The 20067-nt window shown below is 37.3% G+C and overlaps 1 non-coding gene across 1 annotated transcript; it reads left to right on the forward strand.

Annotated features, from left to right (window-relative positions):
* The first annotated feature begins 3400 nt into the window (after window positions 1-3400).
* TRNAL-UAG (transfer RNA leucine (anticodon UAG)) lies at window positions 3401-3480 on the forward strand. Its single transcript has one exon. It is a non-coding gene; the product is annotated as a tRNA-Leu (tRNA).
* Window positions 3481-20067: the final 16587 nt, after the last annotated feature.

Genomic DNA, 20067 nt, shown 5'->3' on the forward strand with positions numbered 1-20067 from the left:
GTTAGCAAAGGATGGAAATTTAGGCCTTATGGAAGGGTTGGGGAGCTGGGTTCCGTTGGTTAACCAAAGTTCTAACATTGATTAATATTATCATTCAGCTTGGGAGGTTTCAGACTGTTAAGGAACCAAGGCCGATCAATTATGTGATGATAATATATGTGTTAGTCTTTCTGTGATTTGATATGATATTTGATTGTGTGTTTTGCATGAAGACCCCGGGAGGAGCCTGTGGCATTGGATGTAAGACCATTTAGGGTAGCCCATGGCAGTCCTAGGTAAAGACCATGTGGGTTAGCCCCTATCATTGAAGGTAAGACTATGTAGGGGAGCCCATGATAGTCCTAGGTAAAGACCATATGGGGTAGCCCATGGTACTAATACATGTTTTATGTATGCATGGCTTATGTGATATGTGTGTAGCTTTAATTAGCTAACACGATATGTGTATGTGTGGTGTGTGGTATGCTCTGGGGAACTCACTAAGCATTTCGCTTACATGTGGTTGGTTTGTTTCAGATACATCTAAGCCCAAGGGCAAGAGCAAGGAGTGATGGCGCAGCGTGCACTATATCACTCTCTTTCACTGTTGGAATTGGGGACACTCTGATGATTTGAATAAGTTGTAATGAATTGATGATTTGAAAACAATTATGTTGGGATTTTATGGGTTAAGAAATTATGTTTTATTAATTAAAAAGTGAAAATTTTCTTATAAAATTTGGTTCGTTATAGCATACTTCAAATAAGAGAAAGTGATCATCCTGGAATGAACAAAGGAGATCCTACTAAGTATTTTAACTATGAAAACATCGAAGCCACGCTTCTATATGGTGAGATGCATTCATTTAGAAAGATTCCTAAAAAGAGTTATGATATTGATAACACTAAAATATCAATCAGTTAGATTTTTCTATAAATCTAATGATGTTTCGTGATGAGCAATTTGAGCTTGGAAATGAGTTCAAGGACAAGGAGGAGTTTAGACAATTGAATTATCGATTCCATGCAGTGTTAGGAAGGAATGAAGATTCAGTCTGGTCTTTAGTGAAAATGGTTCGAGTTTTGAACGAATCCAAGGATGTGTTATTCAAAGGAATGTTAAAAAATTATAGATATGTTGCAGTAAGGGCGAACAATATGGTGTTTGACTTCCCAGTTGCTGATTTCCCATTGATGAACCTATATGATCTTTTAATTGTTGCGAAGATCTTGAAGTTAATTGATTATTTGAAGATGAAACAAGTTAACAAGAAAGATTTTATTATAGGTTTTGAACACTTGAGGGTATTCAATGATGATTACTATGGAGCCCTGGCTATAACTGATATTGATCTGGCTACAACATGGGGAAAGAAAGTGATTGTTCCCAAATCGATGATCAAAAATCAGTCTTTTCCTAAAGATTACGAAGATGGGGAGATTTGCTTGAATCCCTTGGGAATTGTGTTCGTAGGAAAGAAGAAGAAAGGCACATCAACAAAGTTTTTGTTTCAAGTAAACAAAGTTGAAAGATTCACTTCTTCGCATTAAACAAATTTGTTGATTCGAATGAACAATTGCGCGAAGAATAGTGATCAGGAGAAAGCTGAAATTTAGAAGATAGTCAACTGGTACTCTGAGATAAGCAGAGTGTTACACCAAGCTCCTCAACTTTTCACAACCTGATTTCGACACTGCTTACAAAGGGGGAGATTGTTAGTGTCGAAGTATGTTGTAAGGTGCCGAAGGTTGTTTTATATTCGATGGTGATGTAATGTTATTTACAAAGGCATAGTTATTTCAAAGTTATGATGTTTTAGTCCTTTGTATTTTTTGTGTGCATTCTACTTTCCTATAAATAGGATATTCGATGCTGATGTAATGTTATTTACAAAGGCATAGTTATTTCGAAGTTGTGATGTTTTAGTCCTTTGTATTTTTTGTGTGCTTTCTACTTTTCCTATAAATAGGATAGGATACAGAAGATACATATAACTTTTAACGAGGACACTTATGTCTGTAATCATTTGTATCATGAAAGTATAATAGAGCTGAAATCAGATTATATTTACTCTGTGTGTTCTTGATTCATTTCGATTCTGATTTCATTTCATTACTCGATTAAAAAACCTCTTCACAGTGTAATGCTTAATGACAATGCACCACTTAATAGTTTTACAGTTTGTTAGTCATTTACAGGTTTTTTGGCGTGTTAGTCATTTACCACCTTTGTAATGACAATTACAAATAATCAAAGAAAGTTTTCATTTCAAATCAACTTCAAAATAACATTACACCACAAAGTATAACAACAAACCCAACATGATTCAAGACCAACTTTCATGTTATAAATAAACAATGACATTACAACCCTTTTATGTTATACGCATGTCAAAAAAAAAAGACACCAATTAAAGATCAAAAGCAACTTCATCTTCCTCAAAGATGCTTCAAGACTATTCTTCGCCCGTAGTAATCCAGGAATTACATCAAGGGCCCTATGGGGTCAAACCATCGATTAAACCTACATTTTGTTTCCTATTTTGGGCATTATCAAAACCTCCTACCTGGGTTGAATACCCTTCATGATGCGATGACAATGGCTAGCCTTCCGTAATAACAAAACCTCATCTTCAATTCTATTTTTTGGAGCTTGTTTATGTACCAAGAAGAGAGAAGAAGGTTGAAGAAAGATTAAACGGATGGGAGGGTTGAAAATTAATGTTACTAATGTCAGAGGAGGGAGAGAAGTCAAAAAGGCAATATTACCTCGGGTGAGATGTGTGCTTAGGGAGATAATGACCACAATTAGACGAAAAATGAAAAAGAACCACTCATGCCACTTTTTGAAACCACAACGGCCAGGGGTGGAGCTAGAATTTTAGATTAGTGGGGGCTAATTAGACGTAGATCATAAAAATATAGAGGGTGACTTTAACTGATAATACAGTAATACCAATAGATTTAGGGGGCAAAACACCCACTAGCCCCCTACTGGCTCCACCCCTGATAACGGCAGTTATGAAACGTTTATGAAAGTTATTCTCTACTTTCCATCCCATTTACATTTTAGCACAAAATTACAATTTTGTTGTAAAGGAATAGTATAACACTTTGTATTAAAAATATACTTTGTACTAAAATAGTAAAATACTTTAGGAAATGGAGATAACCCCACATAATATTGATGTAAAAAATAATTTTTTGCGTAGGAGTGGGATGCCTTTTGGATTCATTTAATATATAAAGTATGTCTGTTCATTATATCTTGTTTTGGATACCATTATTTTGATATTTGGTTCTCACAAAGCAACTGCGCAAGAACTAAAGAACGTGCACTCCGTCTTAAACTGGCTTTAACATTATAAAAGGAACTTGGTAACAAGAAATAACAACTTTGAATCGAACAAATTTTCATCAAGACAGTTTGGCCGAGTGGTCTAAGGCGCCAGATTTAGGCTCTGGTCCGAAAGGGCGTGGGTTCAAATCCCACAGCTGTCATCTTTTTATTTTTCTTTCATCGATTCCTTTCATTTAAGAACTATAAATAGTTAAATACCAATTAAAAAAAGATTTAAATAAATCATGTTCATTTAACATTTAACTACAACCAATGACGTTGTAGTAGTTACAATTCAATAATACGAGTATAAGACATACATATCCTAATTGTTTGCACGTTGTAGTTTGTACCACTTTCTTCTATATAGTAAGTTTTCAATAGAGGTTATGTTGTTTTATATTAATAATCATTGGCTTAACTTATTAACATTGATTTTAATATTTTATTTTTAAGGTTATCTGAACACATTTCACTGGTTATCCGGTATCGAACACATTTCACTGGTCGAAGCTCATGTGGAGGATATTGCTACCGGTAGACATCGGCCCAAAGGTTAATACTGATGCATCAAAGTTATGCATTCATTGTGTATTAATAGTAGTTAGGTCTTTTTGAATTCTGAATTTTATAAGGTAATAGAGATATTTATAATTTCATTCTATAACCACACCTCAAATTAACTTTATCTCATTGTTCAAAATTAACTCAGTTTTTATATCTTTTATTTCAACCCATATTTCGCTTGAACCATATGAAATGTTGTTGACTATGTTCCGAACACAATTAACTTTTCAGAAACTATCACCAAGGTGTTGCAAGCTATCAAAACTTTCTTGTTCCCTAAGCTACATTTTTCACTGCGCTTCAAGTTTTAAAATTCGAGAAGGAAACTATCTTTTTAGTAGCTACATATATCCCTCATGAACGTTTTTTTTACCATCTCCTCTTCATTATCATTTAAAAATAAATCATTCAAGCCCTTATAAGTTGTTTTGATTTCGAGATTAATATAGTGTTATTTAAAGTGGTTTTTTCATGTTTTGGGTTTTTCCACTACAAATTCGGTGTTCAACAATTTATTATTTACGTTTTGATCATTAAAAGTGGTATTAGAGCATACTTAAGATCAATACATACCCGATATTTTTGCGAGTCCGTGTTCTTTGGAAAACTTGTCTTTTGTGATCAGGTATCAATTTAGAAGATATATAATGATATGAGGCGAGTAGGAGAATTAGAGCATGAAGTTACTTTAAACTGAGAAATGCTATTTAGCAAAAGATAATTGAGTAATGTTGTAGAGTTTGTTGAGAGGATTATGTGGATATAAAGATCGTCGAAAACGGAGTTCGTATAAGAAACTTATGGCCGTTTCAAGTTGACTTGAAAGTTTGTTGCTATTTCGAGAAAGTCAATGGAAGTCATGTTAACAATCAACATTTGACCATCACGACAGGATGGTAAGTTTTCCAGAACGTGGCAATGAGTGTGAGTCACCGAGACATGTGTCAACTGGAGAGTGACATTTGGTAATTTGATTCCCACGACATGGTAGAAGATTCACCACAATGTAGCACCTATCGAGACACTAAGACACATAACAGGGGAGAGGACACGTGGAACACGATGGAGTCTATTGATCACAACGATGCGACGAGTGTATGTCCATGATGTGGTGATGCCCAGAGTATAAATATAAGCATTTCGTGTCATTTGCGGGATTTTGGCACATGTGACCAGAGATGCTGCACAGGAGTCGTTCTTAGGAGAATTTAGCAGAGGTGATATATTGTTGTACAAAAGATAAGGGGTCGAGTATGAGACATTGAGGTATCTTTTGCCCTGTTAATTTGTAATTTAAAGATATGATCATTATAAGATTTGATAGATCTGAGTATGTTACGGGAATTCTTGATACGGTGTTGTTACGAACCTGTTGGTAAGATCAGTGAGTAAATCTTACGTTTAAAGATTTATATGAGACTATAAGGATTATAAAACCTAATATTTGAGAAATACTTGTGATGAGAGATTTAGTTAATGGCTTACAGGTTAAGCCTATTATGATTATATTATGAAATTTGATTAGTTTGGTGACAAGAGGTCCTGAAGGGTAGCTAGTAGTGAGTTATGAAAAGTTTTTAGAAACAAGTTATTTGATGATTAAGTGCTACTATATGATGAGCTGATAGGCAGCGGATGATTAAAATTGGAAGTGGAATAAGTGTGTTGGCTAATTAGGTGAGTAGCACTATTCTAGTATCCATTGATGTGCTATCTGTGATATATATTACATGATTTAAATGATTAATTATAAATGAGTAATCGATTGATAATTGATAAATTGATTATTCTGACAGAATAATATATGATTGAAAGATTGATATTGATTGATAAACTTATTACCAATAGAAAGATAATCCATAAATGAGACATAGAACTTTGATAATATGGATTATAATTGAGTGACATTAAAAAATAGATCATTTCTGAGTTATTGTGATATTATATTTGTGATATGTGTGATATTTATGATATATGTGATATGCAAGGTACGAATTATATAGAGATTTAGATAATTGATTGTTATTGAGAAATTATTTGTTACTATGAGTAATATCATTATTAAGAAATACGTTATAAATTGATAGATTAACTACGATTAACAGACATATCATGATTGATGTATTGGTCATGATTGAATGATAGATTATGATAGAGAGATTAGTTCCCATTAAGAGAATGATTAACTCTAATACAGAGAGACTTATTAACACCAAGAGAGATAGATTATGATAAACATAGATACATTATGACTAAGAGATAGATCATTGATGATATTTAGATAACTGATTGAGAGATAAATTATTGATTGAGAGAAAAAACATAATTGATAAATTGATTGTAAATGAGAGATTTATCTTGATTGATTGTGAGCGAGCGCGCGCGCGCGCGAGAGAGAGAGAGAGAGAGAGAGAGAGACAGAGAGAGACAGAGAGAGAGAGATCATTAATCAAGAGAGTGAAAACGACTGAGAGATAAATCATTGACTCGGAAATACATCATAGATTTAAAGATAGAATATATGAATGAGTGATAGATTATTATTGAGAGATCGGTTATGAGAACACCACTAATTGATATAAATTAATTGCTACATATGCGAGAAAATTAGCTATTATGTGATTTATATGACTTATTTGATTTTATTATTATATTTGTTATTCACTACGCTATGAGGCTTATGTTGTTATGATGGTTTGTTTTCCAGGGTTATATATGTGACACCCGACTCAATCATGTACTTGAGGCCAGTATGATCCTTGTGATAACTACTTGTGTTCTATTGTGCTAATGTACACTAGAAATTTTGTAAAATTTTAAATCGTAAATGAAAATTTTGGGGTGTACATGGTATGATATCTTGGGAGTTACATTCTATATCCCTCATAGTGACGATTCATCAATATTGTGTTCTTTATCCTTCAGTGTGACTATCATAAGCCTTCATTATAGAAGGCTTTTTATTATAATGTTGCAATTTAAGAAAAAATATAACACATTTCTTATTGAAAAAATTTGGAAAATTCTTTGTTAAAATCTAAACTAAAGTGACGAATGTGAAATAAAACAACGTAATGGAAGTCTGATGACTTAAATAAAACATAAGTTCTAAAAATGATAAGTTTCATGAGTAATCATAAAAATCAGAAATAAAAGTAAATACAAACATTGTTGTGGTTAAGTCGGACCCTTCCCCTTATCCACCTCAGAGGCTCCTACCAACGAGTAACCGAAATGCTCAGTGGACACACTAAATCTACGCAATTTACTATGGATACGTAAGTACATAACCATATAAGCATATAAAAGTTTCCTCTTACGAAGCTAAAATTGTTACCTCTTGCGAAGCCATAAAATGTTCCGCCTAACGGAGCTATAAAGTGTTGCCCTTATTGGTGCTATAAATTATTGCGTTATATGAAGCTATAAATTTTAGACTCTTATAAAGCTATAAAATGTTGACCCTTACGGATCTATACATTATTGCCCCTAATGGAGTTATAAATTGTTTCCCCTAACGAAGTTATAAACTTCATACATACGAGTACATACCATACAACACATAATATCCTGCATATAGTAGTGAAACTCATCTAAACTGAAGATAACTGCAAGTAACTAGTGGGATGTGCACTAAGATGCAAATCAAGCTGTGAATAACCTACATAAAAGTCCAATAACTATTTCCTGTTTTACAACCACTAACTCTTCTTAATTATACTAGTTTAATACTTCATTTAAATTACATTTTATGTATAGTAATTTGTGTTGGGATGTATTCAACACTTCGTTTCAAAAATGATAAAATTGTCAATGGATGCATTATAAATTTGAATAATGTAAAACTATTTCATTTTTAGCAATGATCATTTTGCATGAACATGAAATATTAAATAATAACAATCGAAAGGATCAAGAGTTACCAACCTTCGAAGACTTTGAATCCTCTTCGGAGGTTGGAAGTTGATGGAGATGGGAAGAACAGAAAATTGAGCTCCTCTAGAGAAGTCCACCAACAATTTGCAACACTTTCGATGCTAGTCTACTCTTTGCAATATAAAGCTCTTAGACATTCAAGAACAAAACTAACTTGTGTCTTAAAGGAGAGTATGAAGTATTGATAAATGCCATTTTATGCATCTTTTAGGTTCATTTATTATCATTTAGTATCATATTTTGTACATTTGTATGTCATTTGTTTAAGTAATGTTCAACTCATTTATTTTATTACAATTCCCGTACTGTTAGCATTTTTTGTGTCAATTTCAGAAAGTTCAAGTGGAGCAGTACACTAGGAGTAGTTGGATGCATATTTGGAGCCTAAATGGAGTTGGAACTGAAGGAGGTTGTTTAAGAATTCTTGGAAGATGTTTTGGTCAAGAAACATTCAATTGAATTGATCATACGAAGATAGATGGCTACAATATGAAGCTAAAGGATGTTGTTGGTAGCTTTGATCCCTTGTTAGTATTTTGACCATATCTTATAAACCGTAACTCCGATTGATGAGATTCAAAATGTTAAGAAAAATAGAAAACTTTTTGGATGACTTTAATATTTGTGAAATACGCCAACAATGCAATTACATAGGCCAAAAATGTGATCGCATAAGTGATGTCATGTTTTTTCTGCGATCACATTTTTGCCAAGAAGTTTCCCAATGTCAAAATGAGTTATCTGGAAGTAAACTGAAGAAAACACCCAAAACATGTGATCGCATATAGCATACTTGTGATTGTATAAATGGCCAAAAGTTCCAGACACGTCGAAAATAGTATCCTGCATTATTTAGGGCAAATCTGGAAAAAATTCAAAACCTGCAATCGCATATAACCGACCTCCAATCGCATTTTTCAGCTCCTTTCTCCGGAAGTTTCCGACTCGCATATAAATACAACCATCATTATCATATTCGAGGGTTAGACAATTCCAAATGAAATAATACTCTACTGAAAACGATTTCAAATACCTTTCAACGATTTTTGGAGATGTGAAGTTCCGAATCATCTCATTCGTTTGGTTTATCAAGATTTATCAGTTAATGTTTCTTTTCTCTAGTTGAGTTTCGTTTTTATCCATTTCTTACTGTAATGTCCGATTCTTGGTATGTATTTTTAAAATTTAAACTTTCATTTTTGCAAAGGTATTCGACGAGTCGGAGGCCTCTGACTCATCAAGTAGGAACGAATGATTGGATGCAAGAATTGAAGTCTACTCGACGAGTCGAGAGCCTCGACTCGAAGAGTAGGGCTGCCAGAGTGAAACCTTATTTTTCAGGGTTTACACCTTATCTAAATACTTTAACTGGCCTCAACTATAGCCTCCATCACCTCCAAACCTCAGTCACGAAATCCTAGCCCATTTTGAGTATTCTTGGGTCACTGTTGTGTGTTCTTGGTGATTTTTAAGCTTCAGAAGGAAGAGGAAGCTTGAGGGTTCTAGAGGAAGAAATTAGATCCAGATCTTGTGCTGCATTTCCGACTCATTTAAGGTATAAAGTCTATACCGTGACTATTCATCTAATAGATCTCTTCATGAGGTAGTTTAGGGTTTTTTGGAGCATGATATGGAACCATTCATGGATGCAATCATGTTTTGTGGTAATAATTTCTGATCCAGAGACCTTAAGGGACTCCATGGAATAAATGTCCCAACTTTATGGCTATGGGATTCCCATGCATCATATGAACCACTTTTTAAGGCTTTTTGAATTAAATAGCCCATGAATGATCGTAGAGTTTGTAACTTTACATGTTATATCGACCCTACGAGGCCATATCTATGTTTTAGATGCATTAAGCCCGACTAAGAACGAATGCATGGATTTGGATTTTGGGGGAATTGACGTATTATTCATACGACTTGGTGAGTTCAATCGTGGTTTCCCAAACTTATCTGTTTCTGAGCAAACTTATGGAGTCTTGAAGATAACTCAACAAGTTGGATGTGTTTATGGACTTGAAGATCAAAGAACTCGATGAGTTTGAGGATGAACTCGGCGAGTTGAGAGAAAATGTCCCAACTGATATGAAGAGGGAATCGACGAGTTCAAGGATGAACTCTGCTAGTTGAGAACAAAATGTCCCAACTGATATGAAGATGAACTCAACGAGTTCAAGGATGAAATCGGCTAGTTGAGAGTGAAATGCCCCGAGTTTTATGAAGGGGAACTCAACGAGTTCATGGAAGGACTTGACAAGTAGGATTGATATTCCAAAGTTTATGGAACCGGGAACTCGACGATTTGATGGACCAACTCGATGACTTAAGTCAACCAGAATGTTGACTTAGACCCGAAGGTTGACTTTTACCAGAGTGTTGACCTTTAACTTGACCATTAACCAGAGCCCTTAAAGGGGTTATGAGTATGAAAGGGTAATTAAAAAAGATGTTATGTGTAGGTGTTTGAGGATAGTTGATCCCAGAGCCGAGGACAGTTCAACTACTTCATGACATTGATATGAGTTACCTTCCAGTAGAAGTGGGTCTAAGGCACCAATGTCGACCCACTAGTAGGTGATTACAGATGAGATGATTGTCTTTGTGATAACTGTCTGGTATACGACTATATGATATGCTTTATGTGCTAGTATGCTATGTTGTTATTTAGTAGTGGTAGGGGTGAAATAGTCGTCGGTTACCTGTTGAAAGAGACCGAAAGGGAGGCCAGCACCCAAATCTTCTAGGCAACTACCGGTTGAAAGAGACCAAAGGGGAGGCCACCACCCATATATGCTAGGTAGTTACCGGTTGAAAGAGACTGAAGGGGAGGCCAACACCCAGATATGCTAGGCGGTATATGATTATATGGTATGTGGTATGATGGGGGAACTCACTAAACTTTGTGATTACGGTTTTCAGTTTTTGTTTCAGGTCCTTCTTCGTTGAAGGGAATGGAGCCGACATGATAGCAGCAGCTCACACGCATGATTTTTTGCACATGAGATTCTTGGGATTTGTACTCTGACATCATTACTATTTTATGATATGGTTTTGAGACATGTGCTCTATGGTATTAATGGAATGAATTAACTTGATGATATTTTATTATAAATTGTTTTTATGAATCATTATATCAAAAATGAAATTTTTGGTCGTGGATTTTGGGATGTTACAAGTGGGTATCAGAGCCTTGATTTTATGTATTCGGACACACGTTCAGGGATATCTTGACAAAAATCGAGGGTTTGAAAGTTTTTTAAAGAAAATAGTTTTTCTAAAATTTATAATAAATAGTTTTAAGAACGAAAAATGTGTGTGATGCATGCAATCGGCCAAGCTCAAGTATGTTTTCCCCAAGATACCCATACATTTTTATTATGATATATGATATGATTATGAGGACTGCATGCTAGATTAGGGTTGAGGATCTAAGAAGGATGCCTTAGATGCATGTTATGTGTATGAGGACTGCATGCTAGATTAGGGCTATAGATCTAGGAAGATGCCTTATGTGCCTGATATATGTGCTTATTGAATTTCTTGCTAGAACCAATTAGTTAGTGTTATGATGGCATGAGTAAGATACACGTGGTTTGGGTCACTCGGTGCCTGAATGCTTCTTGTTTTGTACTTTTAGGAGTTCTAGTTATCTTTAACTAACTAGTAAAAGAATATGTTAAGTTAAATATTGCAAGGAGTAAACAATATTAGAAGGTTAGGTCTAGCCCTATTTCATAGCTCTTGTTTTAGTCAAACCATCGTAGGGCAAGACCTCTCATTCGAAGAATTATCTGGTATTGGTGATATGTAATGGTATTCACAAGCTAGTTAGGTAAGGGTAATAGGGATTTCTTATGCAGCTGGTGGCAGAGAATGGGTTGGAGAGTTAACCAAGGGTAAGCCTAGGATAAGATTAGTATAGCGAGCAGTAGTAGTAAAAGGGACTTGGTGAAGTCAAGGAAATCCTTAAGAAAAGTACGGATATATGTGAATGGTAGTATGTTCCTGTACTACTGAAAGCAGAGGATACGTACTCGAGTCAAGGAGGGATGAGATAGAACCGGGAACTTGTAGAATGTGTGAGACCTCTCGAGGTTATGTATGATCTGGATGATTATGTGTTTGGTTTTAAAATGATGGCAAAACTGTTGGATTAGATGTCTAAGCCTATAACTATTATTGGTATGTACTTGACCCGAGAGTAGCATGGTCCATTTGGGTTGCATATCATCAGTATAATTTTATAGGATGGACTTTTGAGAGAAGGTTATTTATGGTTTATTAATATATTATAAGTTATAATATATTAAAATGAAATCATATGTTTTAATTAGTATCGATCAAGAATTAATTTGGAATTAATTTAGTGATCAAAAGAGACTCATTAAATCTATGGGGACTAATTATGATAATTAGTTATATTTATATGTGTTGGGCTTATGACCCATGTTGGACCAAGTTTGTGTATGGATACATAAAGAGTTGGGCCACATGAACCATGGATCATAAAACCCATGGGTATCGATTATGGGTTATACCCATGACCCTTGGAATCCTACAGTTAAATAGGTTACTCCATAACCAAAATCACCACTTCTTTTCCTAGAGAAATATGGAGGTGTTTTGGTGCATGGAATTCTCTAAAGATCCACCTTTGTCCTAGGTGTGTTGTGATTCCATTTGAGGCATTTCATACTATTGGTGCTAAGCTCTTAAAGCCAAATACATCAAGACTTCAAGCCACATAAAAGGTATGTTTCCCTAACTAGTATATTATATGGTTTATGTCAAATGCATGCTAGTTATAGGTTTAATGCCTTGGAAACCATTTGCATGTATAATTAGTGAAAACATAGATCCAAGGTATTTAGGGTTGTATGTGCACCATAGGATGTTGTATTATACCAAAACCCAACAGAAATATCATGGAGCAGGAGGTTCAGGGTCTGGGTCAGGATCAGATTCAGGTGCGAGTGCAGGTGTAGGTTCTGAGCCGGTTGATGACGGACTACGCGAGTTCATCACATCTGAGATTACGAGAGGCCTCCTTGAGGTGGCCTTGGTGATTTTTAGGCCGATAAAGGAAGGGATCATCAAGCTGATAGAGGAGTGTCTTAGGGTGTTTAGAAGCAACATGTCATCTGGCTAGTCTGGGACATGCACACTCTCCTTCAAGGACTTTAGGGGATGTGGTGTGCTGGACTTCCATAGGGTGAAGGACCACATTGTGGTCAGGAGGTGGATTATAGACATCAAGGCTATGACCAGGTTGGACTTTGTGACCAGGCCTAGGGATGATTTTGCACCGGCTGTAGAGCTTCAGCAGTTGGTCAGCGAGTTTCTGGATTTGAGGCAGACGAGTGGGTCGGTGGATGAGATTACTGCCAAGTTTAGGGAGAGAGCCTGATTGGTGCCTTAGTATACAAGAGACGAGGAGATGAGGAAGACCTGGTACCATGCCATTTTGAGGGCTAACATTCGGAAACATGTCAGCTACTTGGCATGTCGGGCCTTGGATGACATGACTGCGAGGTCGTGCGAGAGGGGGATTGATATAGAGCACCTCCGGAAGAGGAAGGCAGAGGTTGAGCAGGTTATTGGGGTTTCAGGGAAGAACCCCAAGGGATTCAACTCTAGGTCGAAGGGCCAGCAGAGCTGGGGGCTGTGCAAAATGCAACAATTCACATGAGGGAGATTACTGAGCTGGGGGGGATTAGGCTGCTATAAGTGCGGAAAGACTGTACACTTTGGCAGGGATTGTACTGCTGCGACCCCCGCTCTCCAGTCATCAGGCCTGATTTGCTTTCATTGCAACTAGAAGGGCCACAAGAAGGCCACCTGCCCTCAACTGACATTAGGAGCGCCAGTGGCGGCGCCAGCTCCAGCGACCTTGTGGATCACGGATTGCCGACAGGGTAAGATAGATGCTCCAGTGGTGAGGAGTCGAGCCTTCCAACTGACCGCCGAGGAGGTACGTGCCACACCGGACGTGGTGACGGGTATGTTTTCTTCTCCCTAACTCTTATCATATGTCGTTTATGATATTTATGTGCTATGTTTTATGTGTTGCTTAGGATCACTCCGTGTGAACGGTATCCCAATCTAGGTGTTATTCGATTCAGGGCCTTCCCGATCATTTGTTTCTCTTACACCTAACAAGCAATTTTCTGAGTCTTCGGGGATGTTGGATTGTCCTCTAGAGGTTGAGATTGCTAACAAACGATCTATCAGGGAATCAGTGGTTTTCATAGACTGCATTTTGAGGTTATATGATGGGCGTTACCTTGCGGACTTGGTTTCCATTCAGTTGTGTGGGAACAAGGTCATCATCGGCATTGATTGGCTGAGCCCTAATAGGGCGGTGATCAACTATGCGCAGCAGTTGGTGCATGTCAGGACCCCAAGTGGGGGAGAAATGGTGATTCAAGGCGAGAGGCCACAACATGGACCAACTATGTGTTCGGCAGCGAGGGCTTGACGCTATATTCGGTAGGGTTGCGAAGTGAATGTCGCCTACGTTATGGATTCCCAGGAGGCAGGTAAAGAGAATTGAGTGACATGCCAGTGGTGCGGGAGTACCAGGATGTGTTTGTGGAGGAGTTTCTTGGGATACCTCTAAAGAGACAGCTAGAGTTCAAGATTGACCTAGTCCCTTGTGCGACTCCGATAGCCAAATCACCATATCTGTTGGCTCCTCTTGAGATGCAGGAGTTGTCTACATATCTACAGGAGCAATTGGATCAGGGATTCATTAGGCTGAGCAGTTCGCCTTGGGGAGCCCCGGTCCTGTTTGCGAAGAAGAAGGATTGGTCGCATCGGATGTGTATAGACTACCGGGAGCTCAACAAGGTAATGGTGAAGAACCGTTACCCACTCCTAAGGATTAACGATCTCTTCAACTAGCTACAAGGGTCATCTTGGTGTTCCAAGATAGATTTGCATTTATGCTACCATCAAATGACGGGCAGAGACAAGGATGTGTAGAAGACTGCTTTCCAGACTCACTATGGGCACTATGAGTTCGTAGTGATGCCGTTTGGGCTCACCAATGCTCCTGCTATGTTCATAGACCTCATAAACCGCATGTACAGACCGATGCAGGATCGCTCTGTGACGGTATTTATTGATGACATCTTGGTTTACTCCAAGATGTTGGAGCAGCATGATGAGAACTTGTGAGAGGTTTTGGATACCCTGAGGAGGGAGAGCTTGTACACCAAGTTCTCTAAGTGAGAGTTCTGGTTGTGCAAGGTGCAGTTTCTAGAGCACCTTGTCAACCAAAATGGGATTTTGTTTGACCCGGCCAAATTAGAGGTCGTGATGATATGGGAGGTTCTGAAGTCTCCATCTAAGATTCAGAGTTTCCTTGGGTTAGTAGGCTATTACTGGAGGTTCACTCAGGACTTCTCCAAGATAGCAGTACCCTTGACCCGACTAACGAAGAAGGTCATTGTATTTTTCTAGGAGCCTGAGCAGCAGGTCAGGAGTAGGCTTCAGATTGCTCAGAGTTGGCAAAAGAGCTACGCTGATAAACGCCGATCGGACCTGGAGTTTCAGGTCGGGGATATGGTTCTCCTTAAGGTGTCACCTTGGAAAGGTGTCATCCAGTTTAGGAAATGATAGAAGTTAGGCCCTAGGTATATTGGTCCTTTCAGGGATGCAGCCCGGGTGGGTAAGGTGTCGTACATGCTGGAACTGCCAGCCGAGCTTAGTTCGATCGATAATAACTTTCATGTCTCTCAGTTATCGAAATGCCTGGTAGATACCTCCATGGTGGTACCTTTAGAGGATATTCAGGTGGATGACAGCCTGAACTACATCGAGCGGCCGACAACCATCCTCGACGGGAACACGAAGGATCTGAGGAACAAGAAGGTCGAGTTGGTGAAGGTGCAGTGGCACCACCGCAAGGGATCAGAATGGACTTGGGATCTGGAGGACGAGATGAGGGAGCACTACCCCGAGCTGTTTCCAGATGTATCTGACTTTGAGGACGAAGTCTAAAATAAGTGAGGGAGATTTTAATGTCCGATTCCTAGTATGTATTTTTAAAATTAAATCTTTCATTTTTTCTAAGGGACTCATCGTTGAGTCGGAGGCCCTAGGCTCGTCGAGTAGGAACGAATGATTAGACCCGACATTGAAGCCTACTCGATGAGTCGAGAGCCTCAACTCGACGAGTAGGGCTGCTAGAGTGAAACACTATTTGTCAGATTTTGAAGCATATTTAAACAATTTAAGTGGCCTCAACTACAGACTCCATCACCTCCAAACCACAGTCACGAAACCCTAGCCCATTTTGAGTGTTCTTGAGCCATTGTTGTATGTTCTTGGTGATTTTGAAGCTTGAGAAGGAAGAGGAAGCTTGGGGTTCTAGAGGAAGCAAGTAGATCCAGAGTTTGTGCTGCATTTCCGACTCATTTGAGGTATAAATTCTATACCTTGACTATTTTATCTACTAGATCTCTTTATGATGTAGTTTAGAGCTTTTTGAAGCATAATATGGAACCATTCATGGATGCAAGCATGTTTTGGGGTAATTACTTCAGATCCAGAGACCTTGAGGGACCCCATGTCATAAAGGTGCCAACTTTATGGCCATGGGAGTCCCATGCATCATATGAACCACTTTTTAGGGATTTTTGAGCTAAATAGCCCATGTATGAACGTAAAGTTTGTAACATTATGTATTATATCGATCCTACGAAGCCAGATCAATGTTTTGGATGCATTAAGCCCAACTAAGAATGACTGTATGGATTTGGATTTTGGGGGACTCGACGAGTCATTCATACGACTTGGCGAGTTAGGTTGTGGTTCCCCAACTTTTTCTGTTTCTGATAAAACTTGTGGAGTCTAGAAGATGACTTAGCGAGTTGGGCGTGTTTATGGACTTAAAGATCAAAGAACTCCACGACTTCGAGTTTGAACTTAGTGAGTTGAGAGCAAATGTCCTGACTGATATGAAGAGAGAATCAATGAGTTCAAGGATGAACTCGATGAATTGAGAGCATAATCTCGCAACTGATATGTAGATGAACTCGATGAGTTCAAGGGTGAACTAGGTGAGTTGTAAGTGAAATGCCCCGACTTATATGAAGGGAAACTCGACAAATTCATAGAAGGAATCGACGTGTAGGATCGAGACTCTAGAGTTTATGGATCTGGGAACTCGACAGTTGATAGACCAACTCGGCGAATTAAGTCGACCAGAATGTTGACTTAGACCCTAAGGTTGACTTTGACCAGAGAGTTGACCTTTAACTTGACCATTGACCAGAGTTGATCATTAAAGCAATTATGAATATGAAAGGGTAATTAAAAGAGATGTTATGTGTAGGATTTTGAGGAGAGTTGATCCTAGAGTCGAGGACAGTTCGGCTACTTCACAACATTGAGGTGAGTTACCTTCCAGTAGAAGTAGGTCTCAGGCACCAATGTTGGCCCACTAGTAGGTGATTATAGATGAGATGATTATCTATGTGATAATTGTCTAGTATGCAAATATCTAATATGCTTTATGTGCTAGTATGCTATGTTATTATTGTTGGGTTTTGAGCATTCTAACACTCCTAAGTGTACATGCAACCCTATATACCTTGGATCTATGTTTTCTCTATTATACATGCAAATAAGAATATCCAAGGTATTATCCTAATCTAGCATACAAAACAATGATTGTAACAAGATAGAATACATACCTCTTTGATGTAGAAAGTCTTCATGAAGCTTGAGTGCCTAGCCCCAATAGTGTGGAAGCCTCAAATGGAATCACAATCATCAAAACACTTAGAATAACTTTAGAGAGTTCTACACTTCATGAAATCGGCTAGCCCTTTTGTTACTCTCTCTAGTGGCCGATTTTTGTCAAGAATAAGATCTTTATATAGTGTTACAATTAGGGTAAATCCTTAATTGTCATGGCTTTCCGTTTCCTTGGATCCATGGGTTCAAATACACCATGGAGCATCCATGGACCATCTTATGGGTTTTAGCCCAACTTGATTATCCATGGAGCATTAGCCCACTATATAAGTATGGATGATTTACACAATCAACCCATATATTTAATTAGTCTTCTTTTGATCACTTAATTAATCCTAGATTAATTCTTGATCAATACTAATTAAATAATCTTATTATTCTTATTATTAATATACTAGAACTTACAATATATTAATAACCATAAGTGTCTTATTTCTCTCATTATAGTCTATCCAAGTGCATGATGGTATGCAACCCAAATGGACCATGCTGGGTCGGGTCAAGTCTTACCAATTATAGTTATGGACTTAGACATTAATCCAACAGTCTCCCACTTGGATAAGTCTAAAACTATTATTGCATATGACTTCAGGAACCAACTGGCAATCGTAGCTCTCAAAAGCTTCTGTCGAACTCTGACCTTGTAGATAAAAACTCTGACCTTGTCAATGACTTGTGCATTAGATAAGGGATCATATAATCCTCTGTTCTCATGATATCAGCCGGACAAATACATGGAACAACGTCATACTTATTGTCCAGCAGTTTGTTTCCCGATTTTCGATTTGTTTGACAAAGAACTTAATCGAACACATCAATTCAGTTCTGACCGGCCATTACATAGGTCACAACAAAATCATCGAGGGGCCCAGATATCGCTTCTATTTCTAGAAGGAACAGATAAACTTCGACTCATATGCTTGTTCTACTACTTGTTGAATTGTACACAAAGGCACGTTTTATAACGTCAAGTTACTGATGCGTTTACGTGCAATCAATGCACAACCAACTCATAGGTAACAACTCATATCTCTAGGTTTGAAGATTTATATGATATTACCATCTCACGATCACTCGAGATAAATTCCATGAAGTGATACAAGTGAGCGTGGGTTTATTCCAATACTCATAACTTATGAGCACTCATGAATGTTGTAGCACCATTGCCATGACTAAACCCATTTAGCCATCTACAAACCCGATTCATGACAGTCTTGATTCATACCTACTTCCAACATATGAACAACTGTGGAGTGTTTAAATAACTTAGTCATTCGGAAAGAATAACCTAGCTATTTTGGAAGTCAAAACATGCAAAGTGAAGCACAATAATAATCGAATCTAATATGGTCTCAGAACCCTTTTGAATATAAATAAAACCACTTTTTATTTATCACCATATTGATTACACATTATTCAATGTTTCAAATAATCAACTTAAGACTCGAATAAAACAACAGTCGTCTCATGCTCCTAGCATGTACACTTTGTTTTCTAAACAATAGTTATGTCATACCCCAAGTATGCACACTATGTTTGTCTATGATCCTTACATTGTGATGTAGATCAATTGAACATGATTCCAATGATACTCATTTCACAATCCCAAATACTTATTGTAAATGCAAGAATTCGAAATTCATGTCATTTACTGAAATCTGTTAGATTCTAAACTTATATGCATTGATCCTCTTGTAATGATTATGCACGAAGTCAGAAAGACTTGACAATAACCATTACAGAGCATTCCAAAGCAGATCAGCTCCTTGGGAACATCCTTCTTGCATTAAGTTTCCTAATCTTACATAGATTGAATAACTTCCACCTATGGAGACATTTCCATAGTCCCATTTGACTATCACTTCCGAACAAGAGTTACCTCTTTTCAGAAAATGTCAATATGGTCCTACCAAAATTAACATTAGACTTCCAAATGTCCCTGAGCAACCAATCTTTGACGAACCTCAGATTGTCCTCGACAATTGCTTAATCACTTTAGTCATATCCAGTTCTAGACTTTTCGCTTCTAAATGCCTTAAGCATTTGGAAAATTTAGAAAGGATGAATATTATAGCAAGTGAAATCGATCCTATATCCGAAGCATATGGGACACGATTCATGATGTTTGACATAAAGACATGATACTAGACCAGTCTTTTGCTACAATATTTTTTATTTGCCATGTTTTCAAAATTTAACTATGAAGAGGGATGTCGTAATCATAATCGAATTTTGAAAATGCAATATATATAGAATTTCTTCAAGTTGAACCATTCCAACACAAAATTCATATATATTCTTGACTAAAGATGATTAAAACCTCAATCTAAGCTTTAGAATTGAAATGAAGTATAATTTCCTCTCCCTTAATTATAGCAAAACAACTTTTCAACCCCTGCAACTTCACGGATTGAAACTTTGTTTTCTATAATTAACATTGCTAGCTTGCAATACTAATCATAATAATCATGCTC

The sequence above is a fragment of the Lactuca saligna genome, chromosome 1 (genome assembly GCF_052625555.1).
Source record: "Lactuca saligna cultivar CGN05327 chromosome 1, ASM5262555v1, whole genome shotgun sequence".
In the NCBI taxonomy this organism is placed as follows: Eukaryota; Viridiplantae; Streptophyta; class Magnoliopsida; order Asterales; family Asteraceae; genus Lactuca; species Lactuca saligna.